Here is a 19,788-nt window from a genome sequence, read left to right as displayed (position 1 = left end):
CATTCCTCCAGAGAATGAAGTCCCATTGCCCCACAGCGCAGATTTGGACCTTCGGGCCCACCATTGGTGTTTGGCATGATGACCCCATATGCAGCTGCTCTAGTTTGTGTTTACTATATTAAATATTGGCCAGCAAATTAAATATAAATTAGCACTTATTACAAGGTTAGTTTTTGTTTTTCTTTTTCCAGACAAAGAGAAAAAAACATGCTGTCCAGATGAATAGCTTTAAAACAGTGTTCTCCAGGGGCCCAGGACTCAAGCACCATACACATATATTTACACAGGCTCCAGAACAATGGCTGTTGAAGTCCATGTGGACTCTCGGACGGACGAGGACAGTGATACACAATGATACTGACGGATGAACACGCACCAGCAATCACGCACCTGAAAAGCAGCCCCAGATTTAAAATTGACCAGGACGTCACTCTGGACCTACTGCTCCCTCCCTTCTTCTTATTCTCTTCTCCTTGCAGTGTCTCACGTTTGTGACCAGATTTACAAAGGAGGAACACACACACACACACACACACACACATCGTTGACCCTCAGGAGTTTGACCTTTGGCACTGGAGGACAACTTTTATTTGTGAAAGGAATTTTTATTCAGTGAAGTGCCTGCAAAGTGCCCCCCACACCCCCCCGACCCCGCTCCCCAATCCCTCCTCCACCCCCACACACACACACACACACACAGACACCACCACCACAGACAGCAGTGAAAGAGCGGAACAGACCCGGTATCTTTGGGCTACAGAAATCTGTGTAAACACCACAGGCTGGTTGTCCATATTTTGCATTGGATGGGAGTATTTGGGACTGCACCGTCCTCAGAGAGGGACTCTATAAAGCTGTACTGTAGACACACAGTTAACCAGCCTGGCCAAATCCCTCAGGGACCCTTCATAACACACACACACACACACACACACACACTTTAGCCCATTTTACACCAGACGTGACGCGAGTACATTTCTCTTCTCTGGCAAATGGCTTTCTTGTTCATTTAACCCTTAAGTTATTTCCACTCATACGACACCAGGCTCCATCCACAGTAACGATACAGATGACAGTTTTACTCGTTCTTTGCTGATTGTAGATCAGTTGTTGCGCTTATTCTATTCTATAAGAATGCACAATGTGGCTGTTCACTGCTTCGATCCAAACTGAAAAGCCTGATTCTGAGGAGAAAACAAACCACGTGTCAGAAATAGACCCCGGAGTGTCTCGTGTAAAATGGGCTTCACAGAGAAAACACCCTTTCAGTTTGTATGGGCTTCGTTTCCTTGAATAATATTAAATGGTAGTAATAGTATTGTCCAGACCTACAAATGCTAATTAACTGATGTTTATTTTATGACAATTTTGGGAAAGCTTAGCCCAGGTTGTTGTTGTTGTTTGTGTGTGTGTGTGTGTGTGTGTGTGTGTGTGTGTGTGTGTGTGTGTGTGTGTGTGTGATCGTTCTGTGTGGAAGTTCTCAGGACCTGTCTCTTCTGTCTCTTTCTAAACCAGCTCACCTCGGCAGTCTCTCTCTCTCTCTCTATCTCTCTCTCTCTCTCTGTTTCTGTCTTTCTCTCTTTCTCTCTCTCTCTCTCTCTCTCTCTCTCTCACTCTCTGTTATCTAGCATTCTCTCTCTCACACACACTCTCTCTCACTGGGACCACATCTAACACTGTTATATTCCGTCCTAATATTTTTTCTGTTTGTGTGAAAGGGCCCAGTTTTGTGGGTTCTTTTACTGTCTTCTGGCTCGAGCAGTTTTCATGTATTTAGCTTATTATCAGCCGATTTCAATTAGTAAACCACCATTCAAAACTTTGGAATCATTCGCCCGACTGCAATAATGCATCACTGCATACGACAAAGCGAGAATTCATCAGATATACAGCAAACGATTGTAGTTATGTGTTCACCGTCACAGACAGTTTTCTGCATGTCATTCTGGACACATCTAATATTTTTGAAGCATTTTGTTGGTATTAGCATCATATTAGATTTCATACATGTGACTGGACCCAGTGATTCCAAACTTCTGAATGGCCAGTTCCCCCTGGACTACGATATCTGTGTTTACAAATTTAAAGGCGCAATATGTCATTTTGCTGAAGTGTAGCTAAAAACGTCAAACGTATGAATTATCTTGAATGAATCCTTCTTTTTAAGCTCTGGAATACTACAAAAATTAAAGCAAAAATTACACTGCTTCTTAGTCTATTTTACGCTCTACAGAGTGGGCCCCACCGCGTTTAAAATGGCATTAGTAAACGACCTGGACGTATCCACGACACACGATGTGGATGTCACATTAAAGGTACGTTTCATAAGATGAAGATCTATCATTGAAGAAAATGACTATTGCACCTTTAAACTCAAAAAGCACAGTTGTTAAACAGTGGATGAAAACATAGAGGCACTGCTTAGCTTCATGTTAATTACACATCATTAGCAGTGTGTTTCTTTAAGAAATGATCCTTAATGACTCAGTCCGTACTGCACTGAATAAACCAGCATTCAACAGACACACACACACACACACACACAGCCTATAACGCTAGCACCAGCACCTCCCTGTGAACCTCCAGCAGGACTGTGGAAAATGCAGTTTTGAGCCTGATTGATGACCCCTACACACTAACTGAAGATTAGCATAGCAGTGCTAGGCTAAACATTTAAAAGCAGGCCTGAAATGAGTGGCCAGAAGTTTGGGGACACTTGCTCATCCAAAATTCCTTCTGAAACGAAGGGTACCAATAGGAAGTTTGTCGTCGCCCCCCTCCCCCTTTGCTGCAGTACCATTAGATGTTGAAACAAGAGAATTTAGGAGGTCAGTTGTTGGTTACGCTGCTCCACAGACCAATGCTGGGGGGCTTCACGTCCCTCTGGCAGGCTCTTGGCATACAGCATAGTGACCCAAGGGCTCCAGGTGTGGCTGTTCCAGAGCGTCTCATTTCATTATATGCTTTTCCTGTGAAGATTTTACAAACTGAATCGAATCGGAGCGTCCACTTCTTGAAGTAGCTTTCGCCATTCACTAATTAGAAGGGGGTGTCTACAAACGCTGGGACGTAAAGTGTATATGAATTTGAAGTAATACTGGACGCTGCAGTTTTGAAACCATAGCATTAAATATTGCTTCATGGCCTCCAGAGGTTTTGGAGGAGGTTTGCGTGGTGTGTTTATGTTTAAGGGGGCTTTTTGTCTGCTTTGAGTTTTGTATATATTTACGACAGGGACAAAATTACAGAGTGAAAAACCAAGTTGAGCTCTTAACTTCACCTGATGCAAGTTCTTTTTAACTGCCATGCTCTTTTAAAATGCCAGCTCTGTGTGTGTGAGTGTGAGGGTGTGTTTGTATTCGTCTTTAAATTGTTTGTCCCCCAGCTTTGAAAAAAGCTCAGAATGAAAAACTGTGATGCTGAACTAAAAGCAGTTTTTAGGAGGGGGGTAAGAACTATGGAGCACAGCATTGACTCTATCAATCAATTTCGAGAGCCAATCAGGAGCCACTAAAAGAGGACGTTGTGTGATGTCAGAGGATCCTATTGGGCATATTGTTCACACTGTACAGTATTTAACTGTTTTTTTTTTTTAAGTAACGGAACTGCTGGCCTCACCTTACGCTGTCCCTCCACTTTCTCTCTACGAAACTGACAGATGCCTTACTCCGTCTCCAACCAATCAGCTTCTCCCGCCACTGTTTTAACCCACACCCCCTCTTCTCACCCATTGGATGGTTTCTCTTTGGGACTGCATTGGTGGACTCTGCTCTTTGTGACATAGTAAAGCCTTCGTTGAGCTGGATTACTTTTATCAGAAGAGAATTCATCGTTTTTGATGTAGTGATTTGATTGGTCGATTCACACTGTATAACGTGTATTTGTCATTTCCTCATATTTTGGTGCGTTAGTCCGTCTCAAACTCATTTGAATATAGTCACATTATAAAACTGTAACTGCCAGTCCTGTACGCCTTTTTTCTGTTTTTGAATTTGAATCCAAATTGCTTACCCCTACCCTTAGTTTCCTAGCTTCCTCCAAAATTCACATAGTGCATTTTCTGCAGTGCTGAGCCCAGAGTACTCCTTTTTTATTATTATTTTGACAGTGAATATATGTATGAACAGTAATTTTCCAGACTTTCAACAGATTTTAAAGGTTTAAGGCAGAATTTTATGGCGTCAAAATAGTTTCTAAAGTTCTGAGAACCAAAAAAATGAATCCAGAACCAATAAATGTCATTTTGTAATTGAGAAAACTGTCATTAATATTCAGAGTTTTAAAACAAAGTTGGTAAACTGAATATTTCTGTATACAATCGTCTATTTTGAGTTTAATATTCTTGAAAAATCCAGTTTCGTTTTCATTCCACCTTTTCTCGGTTGCACTTCTCTCAGTCTCTCTTTCGCCTCCAGAAATCTCTCGCTTTTGACTTTTGATGAGGGTTGGGATCTAGACAGTCATTGGCTGCTAAAGTTAAGCCCCGCCCACCCAGCTGATTCTGCACACCCTAACCCTGATTGCAAAATGACTCTAAGCCTCTATGAGGAACTGTGCATTACTAAAAGATATAATCGTTAATAAATATTTGATATAGCTTACCTGTGTTTGCCGGCTGGTCTTTTTCCAGTCAGGGTAAGATTGCCGTGCTCTTGCTGACGTAGCGGGGTGTGCAGAATCTGCTGGGTGGGCGGGGCTTAACTTAAGCAGCCAATGACTTTCTAGGTCCCAACACCCATCAAAAGTCAAAAGCGAGAAAGTTCTTGAAGCGAAAACGAGACTGAGAGAAGAGCAGCCGAGAAAAGGCGGAATGAAAGTGAAAGCGTATTCTTCAAGAATGTTACACTCAAAATAGTTGTGTATATTCAGAAATATTATGTTTACAAACCTTGTTTTATAACTCTCAATATTAATGACTCATTTACAAAATGTCATTTATTGGTTATGGATTCTGTTTTTTGGTTGTCAGAACTTTAGAACCTATTTTGACGCCATAGAATTTCACATCAGCTGTACGCAACAGAACAACACCCCCTATGGCCAGGCTGTTAGTAGGTGTTTGTATTCCATTTGCCTTACAGGCAGTGGAACACCAACACTATTATTGAGGAAGAAAATTAAAGAAGACACCTTTATCCATGTTTATCATTGCCAAACTATAAACAGCTACACTACATATTCATATGGGATTAAAATTTCTCCAAACCTATCACCGTCAGGCTGCAACAGTCATATACTGTCGATTCAAACTGGATTATATTCACTGTAAAGATTCATATCGGGTCTGTCACTGTTTTAGAACCACTGCACATAAAACTAATCCAGTTTCAGTGGGGCTTTACTTGGTAGATCATAACGGCTGCTTTCATTGTGAGGGATGTTTTTACGTCGGGGTTCATTTTACGTCATGTTTTTCCTGTTTCATTTGAGATGTTAGCGTTACTGTTTAATTTATCAATACTGACGTATATTTTTCTGGGCTAATTTTCCTGGCCGTTCCAGCTTCTTGTTTTCCGTTAACCCCACCATGTGTTATACGTGTAACATTTTGAAACATTTTTTGATTTTTAATTTGTAAAAAAATAAAAAATAAATAACTAAAAGCTGTAATTATATTCCAGGCTTTTCTAGCAGAGAGTGATGCTAGAGGACAGAGGTAGAGAAGGGAGGGATGAGCGTATGATTTTTATCTCCAGTCGTGTCATATAAATGTTATTTTATAATGTTCCTCTTCTTTTGATCTTGTGCTTTTTTGTTTGTTTGTTTATTTTTTCATTTGTGGCATTACGTAATTTTGAAAACATGTAAGGCTTAATTGTGTAATGGTCTCTCTCTCTCTCTCTCTCCTTTTTTTTCGTGGTTCCACAGCTCATAATGACAGTTTGAGTTTTAATAACACAATGTAACTTTTAATTCTTCTTTTGTTCATTTTTCTTTTGTGTTTTTAAACGTAATCAGGGTTCATTAAACTGGTTAATACCACCTGACCACCTTGTGTTTTGTGGCTTTTGGATTTATTATTTATTCAGAGCTTTGTGTATTGGTTTGTGTAGTCGTGTGTAAAGGTTTGGACACACTTGATGAATTCACATATTTGTTGATTTTCTGGGTGAACACAATGAACTCATTTTCAAAGAACACACTTTAGAGACAGTGAAGGAGATACTCCGGGACATTAGTGGCTCTGCTCACACATGCACTCATTCAAGCTTTACCCAGAACTTTTAGTAGGGTGCTAACAGGATATAGTCTGTGATGAATGTGAAAAACTCTGTGTTTCTATGCATGCGTGAAAGGGGCTTTAGAGACTCACCCAGTGACACAATGCCACCAACCTAGGAGACTGTGGTCAGACACATGCTTCCTTTGAGACCTATGAGATCAACCCTTCTTTTCTAACCGCGGCTTATAGAACGACACTGGACAGCTCAACATACTTAAAAGAGAACATTAATTATCTATATCTGTTATGACAGCTAATAGATGCCTATTCTGGCTAGCATGCTGTTCTTGTGATGACAGGTAAAGGGGGTTGTACCTAACCAGAAGGAGAAAGACAAGTTCTGCTCTCGTGGACTCCTGGGCTCAAACGGCTGAGGTGTCGCAGAAGCTCCAACCAGTGGGCCCTCAGTGACAGGAACAGAGACTAAACCACTCAGGACCCGTAGTGCACAGGTTTAACATGAAAGATAAAATTACATGTTAAAAAAGCTAAGAAATAACAACCTGGTGCATTTCTGTATTTATATTTATGTATTTATTATAGAAATATTGCCATCTTATATGAAAGTTGTATAACATAGTGAAACACCTCTTAGAAATGGTTTGTTACTCACTCACTCATATACATACTCACGCACATTTAAGAATAATTCACATACTTGCTTCCGTTTAGGGTGATTTGTGCACTGTTTCTGGAAATGTGACCTTAATCTCTGAATATTATGACGTTATACTCTCCAAAGTTTACAACTTTATTGACTTTCTACTTAAGATATTTAAGATTTTATAATTACGTTGTCTTAGTTCTTGACACATTGCCAGCTTGTTCTCATTATATTACATCGTTATTGTAAAAAATACATATTAGGTTTCTTTTATATGCAGTGAAAGAGAAAGTGAAGGCTTTGGTGGAGTCCACGGTGAAGCCACAATACAGACTTTGGTGCCACTTCCCTTTGTACTAGCCTGTTTGTCTGAGTTTTCTTGGAACTGCGCTCTCTCTCGCTCTCGCTCGCAGGGGCCACCACATCCGCTCCTGAAGACCCTGCTGCACTCAGCCACATTGTCATACAGAACCCTTAACTCTCTAAAGCAGTGTTTAACGGGAGAAATTCAGATTTACTGCTCACCCAATACATTGAACACAGTCCATCAGCTGAGACATGTTGGGTGTCTTTAGTTTGAGTCTTTAGCTCTACACGTGAGCTCTGAGGCTAATGCTAATTTATGTATTTTTACGGTGGCTAACCTGCCACTTTATTAAAGTCATATTTATTCTCGTTCCTCAGTTTACACTTGCTTTTCAAATATTTGTGTCCAAAAAATTTTATGAAAGCAGCGGTATTCAAAGGCAGTTCACCCCTCTTTGCTGCAGTAATTAGCTTCTACTTCTCAATAAAAGCCCTACACTGTTTGATGTTTGACGGTTAGTTCTGGCACCCTTGACTCACCCCAAAACTATTGGATGGAACTTCTCTTCACTCCTCTACAACGAGAAGTGATTATTTTCAATTAATCTTCTACAGAACTACACATTACAGCGTGTCTGCAAACTTTTGGACGCATGCGCAGTCCAGAGATGTCCCGTCTGTTGACAGACTTCTTTATTATATTGTTTTTGTCGGCCCCTGCTGTTCGCGTAGAGGTATTGCACGGATTGTGTGAAAGCACTATATTGATTTTTCACTTTCACCTCCAAAAGTAGAAGACAATATTTATATATAATATTTTGTGAATTGTATAAATCAGTGTTATTTGTTACTTATGTATTTATTTAATTATTTCAAACACAGACATTTAAATATGTAAATGATAAGTAATTCTTTTAAAGGCCTCAGCTGAAAAGCTACATTTAATTCTGACATATTTAACGTATGTTAAACGTACTATTTTATTGCGGATTATCCCAGTGCCTGAGTGGGTTTCCTCCAGGTTCTCTGGTTTCTTCGCACAGTCCAACACACATAGGTGGGTTAGTTGTGTGAAACTGCTCACAGGTGTGTGTGAGTGTGTGTGATGCCCTGTAATGGTCAGTCCAGGGCGTGGCTATGGACATATTTGTGAATTTCTATGTCAGCATCACCCCAAAGTTGTCTTTAAGCTCTGTTTCCTGTATGTGGTGGGGTTCAGTGGTATTTGGACTCTCATCCTGTCTCCACTGATGAGGGTGTTTTAAAGTTTCTATGGAAACAGTGCCTGCTAAATGCCTTAAATGTAAATGTTAATATTAATAACGGCAATAACTTTAATGGAGTTGTAGGGTTTATTTGGTGGGGGGTTTTTTTGTACAAATGACACATGTATTTGTTTCAAGTCAGTCATTTGTGAGACATTTTTCCCTGTTAAAATACTGGCAAAATTGTTTATAAATTAAGTAAAAATCAATAAAACAAATACAAATATATTTCTAAATTTTCAAAAGGTAATGACTTAAGTCAATCAAGTCTTTTTTGTCGGTGTATTATCTCTCTATCTGTCTATCTCTTTGTTCTTTCTCTTCATTTGTCAGTTCCCCGCTGTGTTTGGTGTCAGTTCAGTGGCGGACCCCTGCTGTGCTGAAAGAGAGGGTCGGCCCAAAGGGCAAAGGTCAAGGCATTTGTGGAGGATGGGATGCTAAAGAGGGTCTCACAGAGTTCTGTCATCATAAGGCCTTGTGAAGGACCAGCTTTCTCTTCCTCTTGACCGTTTTAGAAAGGTCTCATACTTGTCCTGAAGACAAAGGTAGAGATGAGGAACTTCAAAAATCACAGGCCACTAAGAATGTTACTCATTTTTCGGCATCAGGAAAATACAGACGTTTACACAGATATCTGAATAATTACAAATAAAATCTTATTTTTCAGCATTACATTTGTGCAACTTTTGCCTTTAATGCTGCTGCCATCCTTCTCACTTTCAGCTTTTTAATGAAATCAGTAGCTACACCCACCTTCTAAGTTTAGCCTAAAAACTTGGTTGTATTTCCTGCTGCTGGGCTCATTGTTCTGAGAACAACAGTTTGTTTGATTGTCTTCTTTTGTGTCTGTTTCCTTTACTCTGTCAGGGTTTCTCGACTGCTCCACATCCTTTCTGACCCACGGTGCTGTCTCAGCTTCTCACAGTGGAAGGACGAACATCTGAAAAACAGCTGTGGATATGTTCAGGTCTCAAGCCAATGTTGAGTTTCAAAATAAAGGCTTTTAAATGCTGTTAACTGAGGGGACAGGTTTGTTGTAACACCAGGTCATGCGCGATTGGTAGGAGTTCCTTTTTGGGCCATATCTTATATAATCGCTTTTTGAAAACTCCTGTTTTTGTGAACTCCCCTTTCCTTAGGCCAATGTCTTCAGAACTATCTTCTAAAAAAAATAGAAACAAAATAAAAACAGCTTGTGCTTAAAGACTGTTTGGACTGGACTCAGTATAAACAAACAATAATCTCTGGCTTTCGTACAGTACGATATATTTTTGGTCAATTTGTCATTTCTGTTTGTTTGTTTATATTTATTTTTGAATTTTTGTCAATAATAATAAATGTTATTTTATATCACTTTTCAATATACTCAAAGTCATTTTACAAACATAAAAAACTATCAGAGAAACCAAATTGGAAAAGAACATTAAAGCTATAAAATTCAGTTCAAATAAAAGAAGGAAAATTAAATACAACCATAAAACAACACTAAGATCAAACAGTAAACATTCATTCATTCATTCATTCATTCATTTATTCATAGTGCTTATCCAGAGCCTACCTGGAATCATTGGGCGCAAGGTGGGAATACACTCTGGAGGGGGCGCCAGTCCTTCACAGGGAAACACACACACTCACACCTACGGACACTTTTGAGTCGCCAATCCACCTACCAATATGTGTTTTTGGCCCAGGGATGGAAAACCAGAGCACCCGGCGGAAACCCACACGGACACAGGGAGAACACACCACACTCCTCACAGACAGTCACCCGGAGGAAACCCACACGGACACAGAGAGAACACACCACACTCCTCACAGACAGTCACCCGGCGGAAACCCACACGGACACAGGGAGAACACACCACACTACTCACAGACAGTCACCCGGAGGAAACCCACACGGACACAGAGAGAACACACCACACTCCTCACAGACAGTCACCCGGCGGAAACCCACACGGACACAGGGAGAACACACCACACTACTCACAGACAGTCACCCGGAGGAAACCCACACGGACACAGAGAGAACACACCACACTCCTCACAGACAGTCACCCGGAGGAAACCCACGCAGACACAGGGAGAACACACCACACTCCTCACAGACAGTCACCTGGAGGAAACCCACGCAGACACAGGGAGAACACACCACACTCCTCACAGACAGTCACCCGGAGCGGGACTCAAACCCACAACCTCCAGGTCCCTGGAGCTGTGAGACTGTGACACTCCCTGCTGCGCCACTGTGCTGCCCTAGAATCAAACAGTAAAAAGCAAAACTGAAAAGATAAGCTTGAAAACAACAACATTATCTCATATATTAAAAGCACATCTGAAGAGGTGAGTTTTGAGGAGTGACTTAAAAATGGACAGATCAGCGCCATCTCGGCTGTGTTTGGGGAGAGAGATCCAAATGGAAGGAGCAGCTATGGATAAGGGTCTGTCCTCCCAGGTCCGGTGCCTAGTCCTAGGAGGTAAGGAAAGGAGTTTGGAATGATGTATTTCTGCAATATTTCAGATTGAAACATATTTTCTCAAAAGTGACACATCCTATTTCCTTCTGAAATATTTTTCTTGAATAATACACTTTAATACACTTGGAATCTGAATAAAATAAATGTAACTTATAGATAGAAATGAGTTCATATAAGTATTAATAATAAGAAATATTCATTTCTCCCCACTGTACACAGCAAAAATATAAATACTAAAAAATACAGAGCGAGTAACAAGTCTTGAACAATGTTGTAATAATACTGGCTGAACGTAGAAGCTGCACGGTGTTGTTTGGCCGGCAGATGGCGCCCCAGGCGTTCAAACCCAGTGCTGCATGACCGCCAACAACAGATTATGTAACTGTTAGTGTGTAACTTTGAGTGTTGTTATCTTTGCACAGTGTGTGTGTGTGTGTGTGTCTGCTCTGATGTACAATACTCGGCTCATACAACATTTCTTCTAAGATGAAAGGTATCAGTAGGGAGTGGTCAGCTCTCAGCAGACACAGCTTTTCTTAATCTGGCAAGCTTTTACTCTGGGTGTGGAAACATTTCTGTGAAGATTTGATGGCAGCTGCAAGGGTATTAGTGAGGTCAAGTACTGGAGTTGGATTAGTTCTTGCAATTCAACTCATCCCAAAGGTATTAAATGGTGATCTTCACGCCAAATAACACAGCTGCACACACCAATGCAGGGATTCATACTGCTCTTACACACGCTTGGCACTGAACAGGTTTATTGGTTTTCATTTGTTGCTCAGTGTACTTTATTCTATACAAATGCTTCACATTTCCATATAGTAATTTATTAGAAAAGATACAGATACAGATGTGCATTTACATGGGCATGTATATTCCGGTGCAAACGTTTGCACAACACTGGTTAGACTGCATATTTTATTGTGTTCCGGTATGTTCCGTTCAGAAAATACAGATTAATTTGTACTGAGGTTTATTCCCAGTAAAATAATAATAATAATAATAAAAAAAAGGTAATGTTCTCTTCTGGTCATCTATTAAATCCCTACAAACTCATGTATGTTCAACACATGACATATCTGAAAGTTATTTCCAAAACACAAAAATCCAGTAATGCCTTAAAAGTTTATTTAGATGTTGCTCTACACCTGCATCTTCATTCACTAGGCATGGATCTATGAATAACACACCATTAGTACACACTTCTGTCTCTTCCCACAGACTCTTACCTGCAGCTCGAAAGCTCCACCCTTTAGGTTAATGTAATTGGTCCCTTAGGTTTATGATGTAAGAAATCCTAGCTGTCAGGCAGCGTAGGAAGATTGCAGTTTCAAAGAGGAAATTGTCAGCTATGGCAATGTTTGCATATTTTACGCATGATATGTGTCGTCTAAGGGACAATAAAGTGTGAAAAATATGTTAATGTGATATGTTAACAAGGTAAAAACCTATTTTTAATGATAAATTCACAAACTTCTGCACACACACACACACACACACACACACACACACCACTTTTTCATATAAGCTACTGTTCAACCCTGCTTTTGGGGTGAAGCGAGTCCAAGCCCCGCCCCCTTCGGCCAGCTGGTGGCAACATGCGTGATGACCTCACCGCTCTGCTCACTGATTGGCTGGCGGACGAGCCCAGGCTGGCCAATTGTAACCCGGTGAAGTGACGTCAGCGACAAACTCCCTGCTTGGATCGCGTACGGAGGGCGGGGTAACTCGGCGTCTACGTCGGCGAACGAACGGTTTGCGGCGCTGTTATTGGCTGCGAGCAGATACGAGGCGAGGGGCTGTTGCTGAGAGAAAAGAGAGCAGGATTAGTGCGAGAAAAAAAGAGCTCATTCTTTGCTGCTCTACTGTTAACTACTCTAGTTTTCCTTCTGTCTCTTCTAAACGGGTCTGTATCTTGCACTCTATCTCTTCAATTCTTTATCTATCAATCTTTCCTCTGCCTTTCCAATATCACCGCTTTTGAAACCTTCTTGGCGTAAAAGTATCCCAAGTCTCTGCTGTGGAAGCGGCGGTGACCGTTGGCCGTTACGAGGCAGAGAACTCACCGGCTCTGATTGGTTGACTCCGCCTCGAAAGTCCCGCCCACACTCTGTTCCTATGGTTCCCTGTGTCATGATTGGATACTGTAAAGTTCTAAAGAGCGTTGCCGGCTGCGTCGCTGATTGGTTTACGGTGTACGTCAATCACGCCCTGTTTGACCACAGGCTCCGCCCTTTAAATATTAGCCGTGCGCTTATTCGCTACTGTAACCTCCGCCGAGCTGTGATTGGCCAGGCCGCGCCAGCTGTTAGTGGTTCATTCACCATTTTAGTGACTGTAGTGGGGAAAAAAAGGGAAGATAGTTTGTGTGTGTGTTTTTTTGTTTTTAATCCTGCTCAGGAGTTGGTTCTTGACTGTGGGGAGAAGAGACATGTTTATAACGGGCTATCTATAATGTTAAATTCCCTTTTCTCCTGACCAGCTTTGTGTGGACGGCTGTTTTTGGACGCCGCAGACACTAAAACCAGCCTTAACTGCAGTTTTGTGTAAATCTTTCGCGTGCCACCGACTTGTGTCTTTGGGTGAGTTGTGGTTACCGACGAACACGTCGCGTTGTGTTGGATTTGTCGCCCACGTAAAGTTAAACGACAAGTTGCAGGAGAGGAAAATAAAGGCAAAATCAAAAATAGAGGTGTTAGCGCAGTTTAAACTTTGTTTTACATGCTGAACGCGAGCGTATGTTAAGTTGTTTATCCAGTCGATGTTGTCTTTTATATAGTTTGTTTGTTTGCTTCCAAATTAGAGCTTTTTCTTGATGCATGACATTGAATTGCATGTCTTATTTAAATGTATCTAAATTTCAGATGCATTGCTTCATTTCAAACACAAGTGCATCAAGAAAGAAAAAATCACATTTTCTAATATATTTCCTAAATATACTCACGAACAAGACCTTGCTGCGAATACTACGTGTGCACTATTACCGTGCACAGTTGCAACGGCTGCAAAATGCATGCTCATGCACGGAAAAGAAACACGTACGTATATTTTAGCGTATGCGTGTGTGAGAAATGCACGTTAATTGCACCGTTTCATTGCAAGCACTAAAGTGCACGAAAAAAAAACATTTTCCCCTATTCCATTTTCACAATTCAAATGTATTCCTTTTCCATGTAGGATGCCTTATCAGATTTATACCTTACACACACATACACGCAGTACACACACACTTACTTACTCGAGCTGCCATCAGCAGCAGTTTTCCCATGACCTGTACACACGGTGCATCGCATCGTTTTGCAACTTTACTACGTGCTCGTGTGTGTGTGTGTGCGTGTGTGTGTACGCACAAAATGAGATGGGATGTAAGTTTCACACATTTTTCACATATATGTATATATATTCTATTGCCTCCAACGTTCCCAGCTTTCCTCTTTTATGTTTGGGCATGTCATTGGGTTTATCCATGACATTGTGGAGGATTGTTTATTTATTTTTGCTGTTTATTCATTTTAATACGTTGCAGTGCCCGTGACACTAGATAATTGTACTTCTTTTAAGTGGATTTCAAGTAAATAGGACAAACACTTTGACTCTCCCTTGTATCAGAGTCTATAAAGTGTCCAGCATATTGTTAATATGTGAATGTATATTTATCCAATCTTTCAAAATATTCCACCTCGTGGGATGCATTTAAATATAGTGTTTGCATCCTGCAGTTACTTATGTGTCCATAATGACAAGCAGCTCATTTTTAAAAATGTTCCATTCCAGCTTTTTTCCCCCCTTCAGTTTTCTGTTTTTTAGTTTTCTGCTTTTCTCCATGTTGTGCCCTTTCGAGGCCTTTCCTTTGCACATGAATAAGTGATATTTGGTCCATGCATTTTGTTCACGGTTGTTGATTGTTGAGTCATGGTGGTTGTGAAAAGTGCTGCTACGTCACACTGTCCATACTGCCTTTCCAAATCATGGAAATCGCAACTACGTAGAAGGTTCTGGAGTGTGGGAAAAGGACTGCGAGCTGGATCATGGACGAGACATATTTGTGGCTTGCATGTTTTTTTTGCCTTTTCATGCATGTGGAGGTATCAGTCCGCTGGTGACCCACTTTAGTCCATAGTAGGGCTTCACAATACGGACAAAATGCCAGTATTGTGACTATACTGCGACATATTGTGGGTGAAATACTTTGCAATGTATTTCAGAAAAAAACCCTCCATTATTCGGACCTGACAGAGTTTGGTCAAATTTCCAAATTATTCACAAAATGTTGCGTTGCCAGCATTTTGCATATTTTCATATTTTCTTTTGCCTCTTCTTCTGGTTTAGTTCCAAAACTCCCAAGCAAGACTTCTCATCCTCATCCTCTTCTTCACCATCTCCTCTCTCTTAACCCTGTCATATATGCGTCTGACTTATTTAGTAGAGCACTAATTGAGAAAGATGGAAAAAAGCTAATGTTTTGACCCTCTTTCTGTACATTTAGAATTTTTGGACATCTCTAATACAACATTTCTTTTGAAATGAAGTGTATTAATCATGAGTGTTTCCCGGATTATTGCCGCAGTGACAGTTTCTGGGAAGGATTTACGCTAGACGTGGGAACATTTCTGTGAGGATCTGATAGCGCTACTGATAAGACCTGGCATTAGGTCTGAATCACAGAGGTATTGGACGTAGTGCCATCACTCCAGGGAATGCAGTACCTCTGCTCTACAGCACATTGCTGGGAGGTTATATACCCCTCTAGTTGACACTTGGCATTGAACACAATGACCTTAGGTTCTTGCATAGGTCCGTTTATAGTTAAAGTAACACACTCATCAGATAAAATGTATAAAAAATAACACGTTGGCCATTCACTGATCATGGATTCAGAATAAAACTTACACCACATTAATTATTTTTGAAATATAAGACTGCAATACTCGCTGCGGTATGCAAATGAGCTCTCCAGCCAATCACAGAGGTTTTTTAATTAATTTTGTTTTTGTGAACAAACATATTCTCGGATTATTAAGATGAGCCTTAAGCATGACACAATAAACGTAGATAACTGTTACAAATATTTCTGATTCATCAGAAGAAATATTAAAATGCCGTTATAATATAATCACACTAATTTTTCAAGTTGCACAGTTCTATCTACTGTTGTGAGCTGTTGCTTTAATTGTTTGAGTTGTAATAAGCCTCATGTGAGAATTGTTTATCTCTTATATCTCTATTTATTGGCAAAAATACACTTTCTGTCCAAAGGTTTGTAGAATTCAGTTGGATATGGACCACAGATATGGACCATTGTGGATATGAACATTGAATTGTACATATGCAGGTTTTATGATATTCACAGAAAAGCATCAACAATGAAATGGGACCTTCTAGAGCAGCTGTACATGAGCCTTAAAAAAGCCCAGCTTTGGAGCAGTGGAATGCTGTTCTTTGGAGGGTTTAGCCTCCATCCAATGATTTTGGTATGTGCTGGAGCTCTAGATATAGTCATCCAACACCAGTACATGACGTCACAAATGCTCTGATGGCAAAATGCAAACAAATCCTCATAGAAATGTTGGATTATCAAGCATAAGGGTTTAAGGAGAGTAGAGAGTTGTTGCAGCAAAAGGGAGCAAGCTCCTTATTAATACCTTTCAGTGAAGAAGAGATTTTGGATTGGCAAGTCCTGATGACGATGCGAGTTATTTATAATTAAATTGTGGTGAAATATTAAACTGTGATTTATCTGATTTATCTAAATTTAGTTTGCAGTCATTTTGTAAAAGGTCAAGGCCTAGTCCTGTTTTTCTGACCAAGAAGACCAGCTTATCTGCTTTTTTTGACCTTAGACCGACAGTGAGTGAATATAACGGCACCGCACACGTGGGCTTTCTTGGTTTTGTTTGGTTAAACTTGTTATTAATTTTCTTAACTGCTGTAGGCTGAGTGAATGTGTTCACAACATCATGAAAACACACACATTTGTTAAACTGAGATTTTCAGTTCTGAAGCACACAGCTCTCTGTGTATAGTCCAAGGGACTCATTTAAAAACACCTTCCTATTTAGAGATCTGATGTTTTAAAATGGTATTGCTGTTGTCCCAAGAAAAATGTGCATCTCAGTTTTTGTGGATTTGTAGTTTACATCATTTGAACACAGCAGTTGTCTGTCACATTGTGTGAACATTTCGTGATGAATGGACCAATAGAAATGCTCCAGTATTAATAATACAATAAAACCTTTTTACATTGACTTCCATTGAAAGTTGAGAGGGTTTTATTCCTTCTCCTGAGAAGTTACTATTTTAGGGATGCAATATTTTTGGACACTGAAAATGGGAAAATGCTGAAGCATTCATTCATTATCTGTAACTGCTTATCCAGTTCAGGGTCGCGGTGGGTCCAGAGCCTACCCAGAATCATTGGGCGCAAGGCGGGAATACACCTTGGAAGGGGCGCCAGTCCTTCACAGGGCAACACAGATACACACACATGGACACTTTTGAGTTGCCAATCCATCTACCAACGTGTGTTTTTGGACTGTGGGAGGAAACCGGAGCACCCGGAGGAAACCCACGCAGACACAGGGAGAACACACCAACTCCTCACAGACAGTCACCCGAAGGAAACCCACGCAGACACAGGGAAAACACACCACACTCCTCACAGACAGTCAACCGGAGGAAACCCACGCAGACACAGGGAGAACACACCAACTCCTCACAGACAGTCAACCGGAGAAAACCCATGCAGACACAGGGAGAACACACCAACTCCTCCATGCTGAAGCAATGATTTATAAAATGTGAAATTGACATTAAAAGGCAGAGTGGATGAACGTTTGTGGACAGAAAGACAGCAGCAGTGTGCTATAGAGATTACTGTGTGGAATTTATCAGCATTGACTTTTCATATATGATTTGAAGGAACTCGTGTTAAGAACAAATTGGAGATGTAATTCAGTATATGTCATAAATGAGGCCTCAGGACTAGGTTCGATTCTAAGCTGATTTTTAGACCGTTTACACTCTCACAATCCCAAAAAGAAGTGGAGACACTGGAGAAAGTGTGCTTTTCCGAGGTTATAATGAGAACTTCCATGATAATGATGTATAGACTAAAAACAGCAGCTCTTATTATCTCAAATTTGCTCTCTTTCAAGTTGCGATTTCAATAGAAAGATGATGAATATTTCAGATTTAATTGGAGGCTGTTCGTGGAGATAAGGGTTTATTTCGGAGAACCAGTGCACACCCCAATGCAGTTCACACCTCTGCGCTACAGCAGCCCACTGCGCCCTACTCCATGCCCCAAAATGCATTTTTTGGAAAACGTGCTGATCTGCAGTGCGACTTTAGCTTACACACACACACACACACACACACACACACACCTTCACATTCACATCTATGGATGCTGGTTTCAGTGAAGGTTTGTCAGGTTTCTTACAATGTGAAGTGAAGTGTGTGTGTTTCTGTGTTTCACATACTCACTCTTCAGTTCAGCTGGCTCTGTGTGTGTGTGTGTGTGTGGCCTATGTTCACATCCATCCGAATGTTGCCGGAGTACGTTTTAATCCAAACATCTGCTGAACTCTGTCTTACAGTGCACCCTCTGAAACTTTGGCTTAATAAAGTGTGCGAGAAACTGCACAGGTCGATTTTATTCTACAAACAGTATAAATGTAGCCTTAAGGTCAAACTGTTAACTTTAAAACTGTGGGTGTGATTTGCACAGCGCTGCAGTGACACTGATTTAGTGGTGTGTTAGTGTGTGTTGCACTAGTACAAGTGGATTAGACACAGCAGTGCCTCTGGAGTTTTTAAACACTGTCCACTGTTGGTCCACCTTGTAGATGTAAAGTCAGAGACAGTAGCTCATCTGTCGCTGCACAGTGTGTGTCGCTCGTCCGCTAGTCCTTCATCAGTGACACAGGATGCTGTCGGCTGCATGTTTCTGGTCGGTGGACTGTTCTCAGTCCAGACTTTGAGGGGTTTAAAAACTCCAGCAGCACCGCTGTGTCTGATCCACTCTACACCAGCACAACACACACTAACACACCACCACCACGTCAGTGTCACTGCAGTGCTGAGAATGATCCACCACCACATCACACCTGCTCTGTGGGGGGTTCTGAGCTCTGAGGAACAGGGGGAAAGGGGCCAACAATGCATGCAGAACAGCCAATGGACTGCAGTCTGTAATTGTAGAACTACAAAATGCTCCTCTACAGTCAGTAGAGTACAAGAGGTCTAATATTTTGGCTGAACAGTAGCTTTTTTTCCATAGGTTTCTTTCGATGGACTTCTTTTAGTGTGTGTGTGTGTGTGTGTGTGTGTGTGTGCATTGGGGGAGGCATTTCTACAGAATTCTGAGCTCTCTAAGTAAGGAATTACGCAGTACATGTGCCACAGTAATGACAATATGTAGCACATATATAAACTACTGTGTATTTATTACTGAAACTGTTTGTCAGCACTGTGGATTTAACTTTAATTATTTACCAAAATAAACATAAAAAACTAATTGTAGACTGTTCAAACTACACTTTTTAAAGTGAACTAATTCTTTAGCAAGGACAAAGGCTAGACATATCTTTGCCTGGTTGGATAATGGTTCTCTGTGTGGGAGAACCTGGTATATGTGGTTCTTTCCAGAACCTTCCAAAAAAAATGAAATAAAATGTTGACAAAGTGGGGACACAGTACATAATTAAAATGTTGATAATTTATAACACATATGTTTCCTGGTTTTTGCTGATTAACTGTAATGTAACTGTAGCTGGAAAATAAAGTAAATATAAATAATCTCTGAATTCTGATGTTTATGTGGAAGCTGCTTTTTTAATGTTGAGCGCGATGCCACATGAACTAAATGATAATTACGTGTGCTGTGTGTGGGTGTGTGTGTGTGTGGGTGTT

The 19,788-nt window shown here is 40.7% G+C and overlaps 2 protein-coding genes across 5 annotated transcripts in view; both read left to right on the top strand.

The window, feature by feature from the left end:
- erfl3 (Ets2 repressor factor like 3) overlaps positions 1–5,974 on the top strand; it is a 74,069-nt gene extending 68,095 nt beyond the window's left edge. For both annotated transcript variants that reach the window (XM_066683314.1, XM_066683313.1), the window contains exon 5: positions 1–5,974. This exon is cut by the window's left edge and continues 1,494 nt beyond it. The gene's annotated coding sequence lies outside the window, so the exon portion shown is untranslated.
- A 7,333-nt stretch (positions 5,975–13,307) lies between these two features.
- Positions 13,308–19,788, top strand: part of cicb (capicua transcriptional repressor b) — a 59,908-nt gene continuing 53,427 nt past the window's right edge. For 2 of the 3 annotated variants that reach the window (XM_066682628.1, XM_066682626.1), the window contains exon 1: positions 13,308–13,457. The gene's annotated coding sequence lies outside the window, so the exon portion shown is untranslated. The remainder of the gene's footprint in view (positions 13,458–19,788) is intronic. The other variant, XM_066682627.1, reaches the window with a different exon arrangement.

This window comes from Hoplias malabaricus, chromosome 10, assembly GCF_029633855.1.
Source record: "Hoplias malabaricus isolate fHopMal1 chromosome 10, fHopMal1.hap1, whole genome shotgun sequence".
NCBI lineage: Eukaryota > Metazoa > Chordata > Actinopteri > Characiformes > Erythrinidae > Hoplias > Hoplias malabaricus.
Note: the sequence above shows the minus strand (reverse complement) of the source record. Positions and strands in the feature narration are given on the sequence as shown.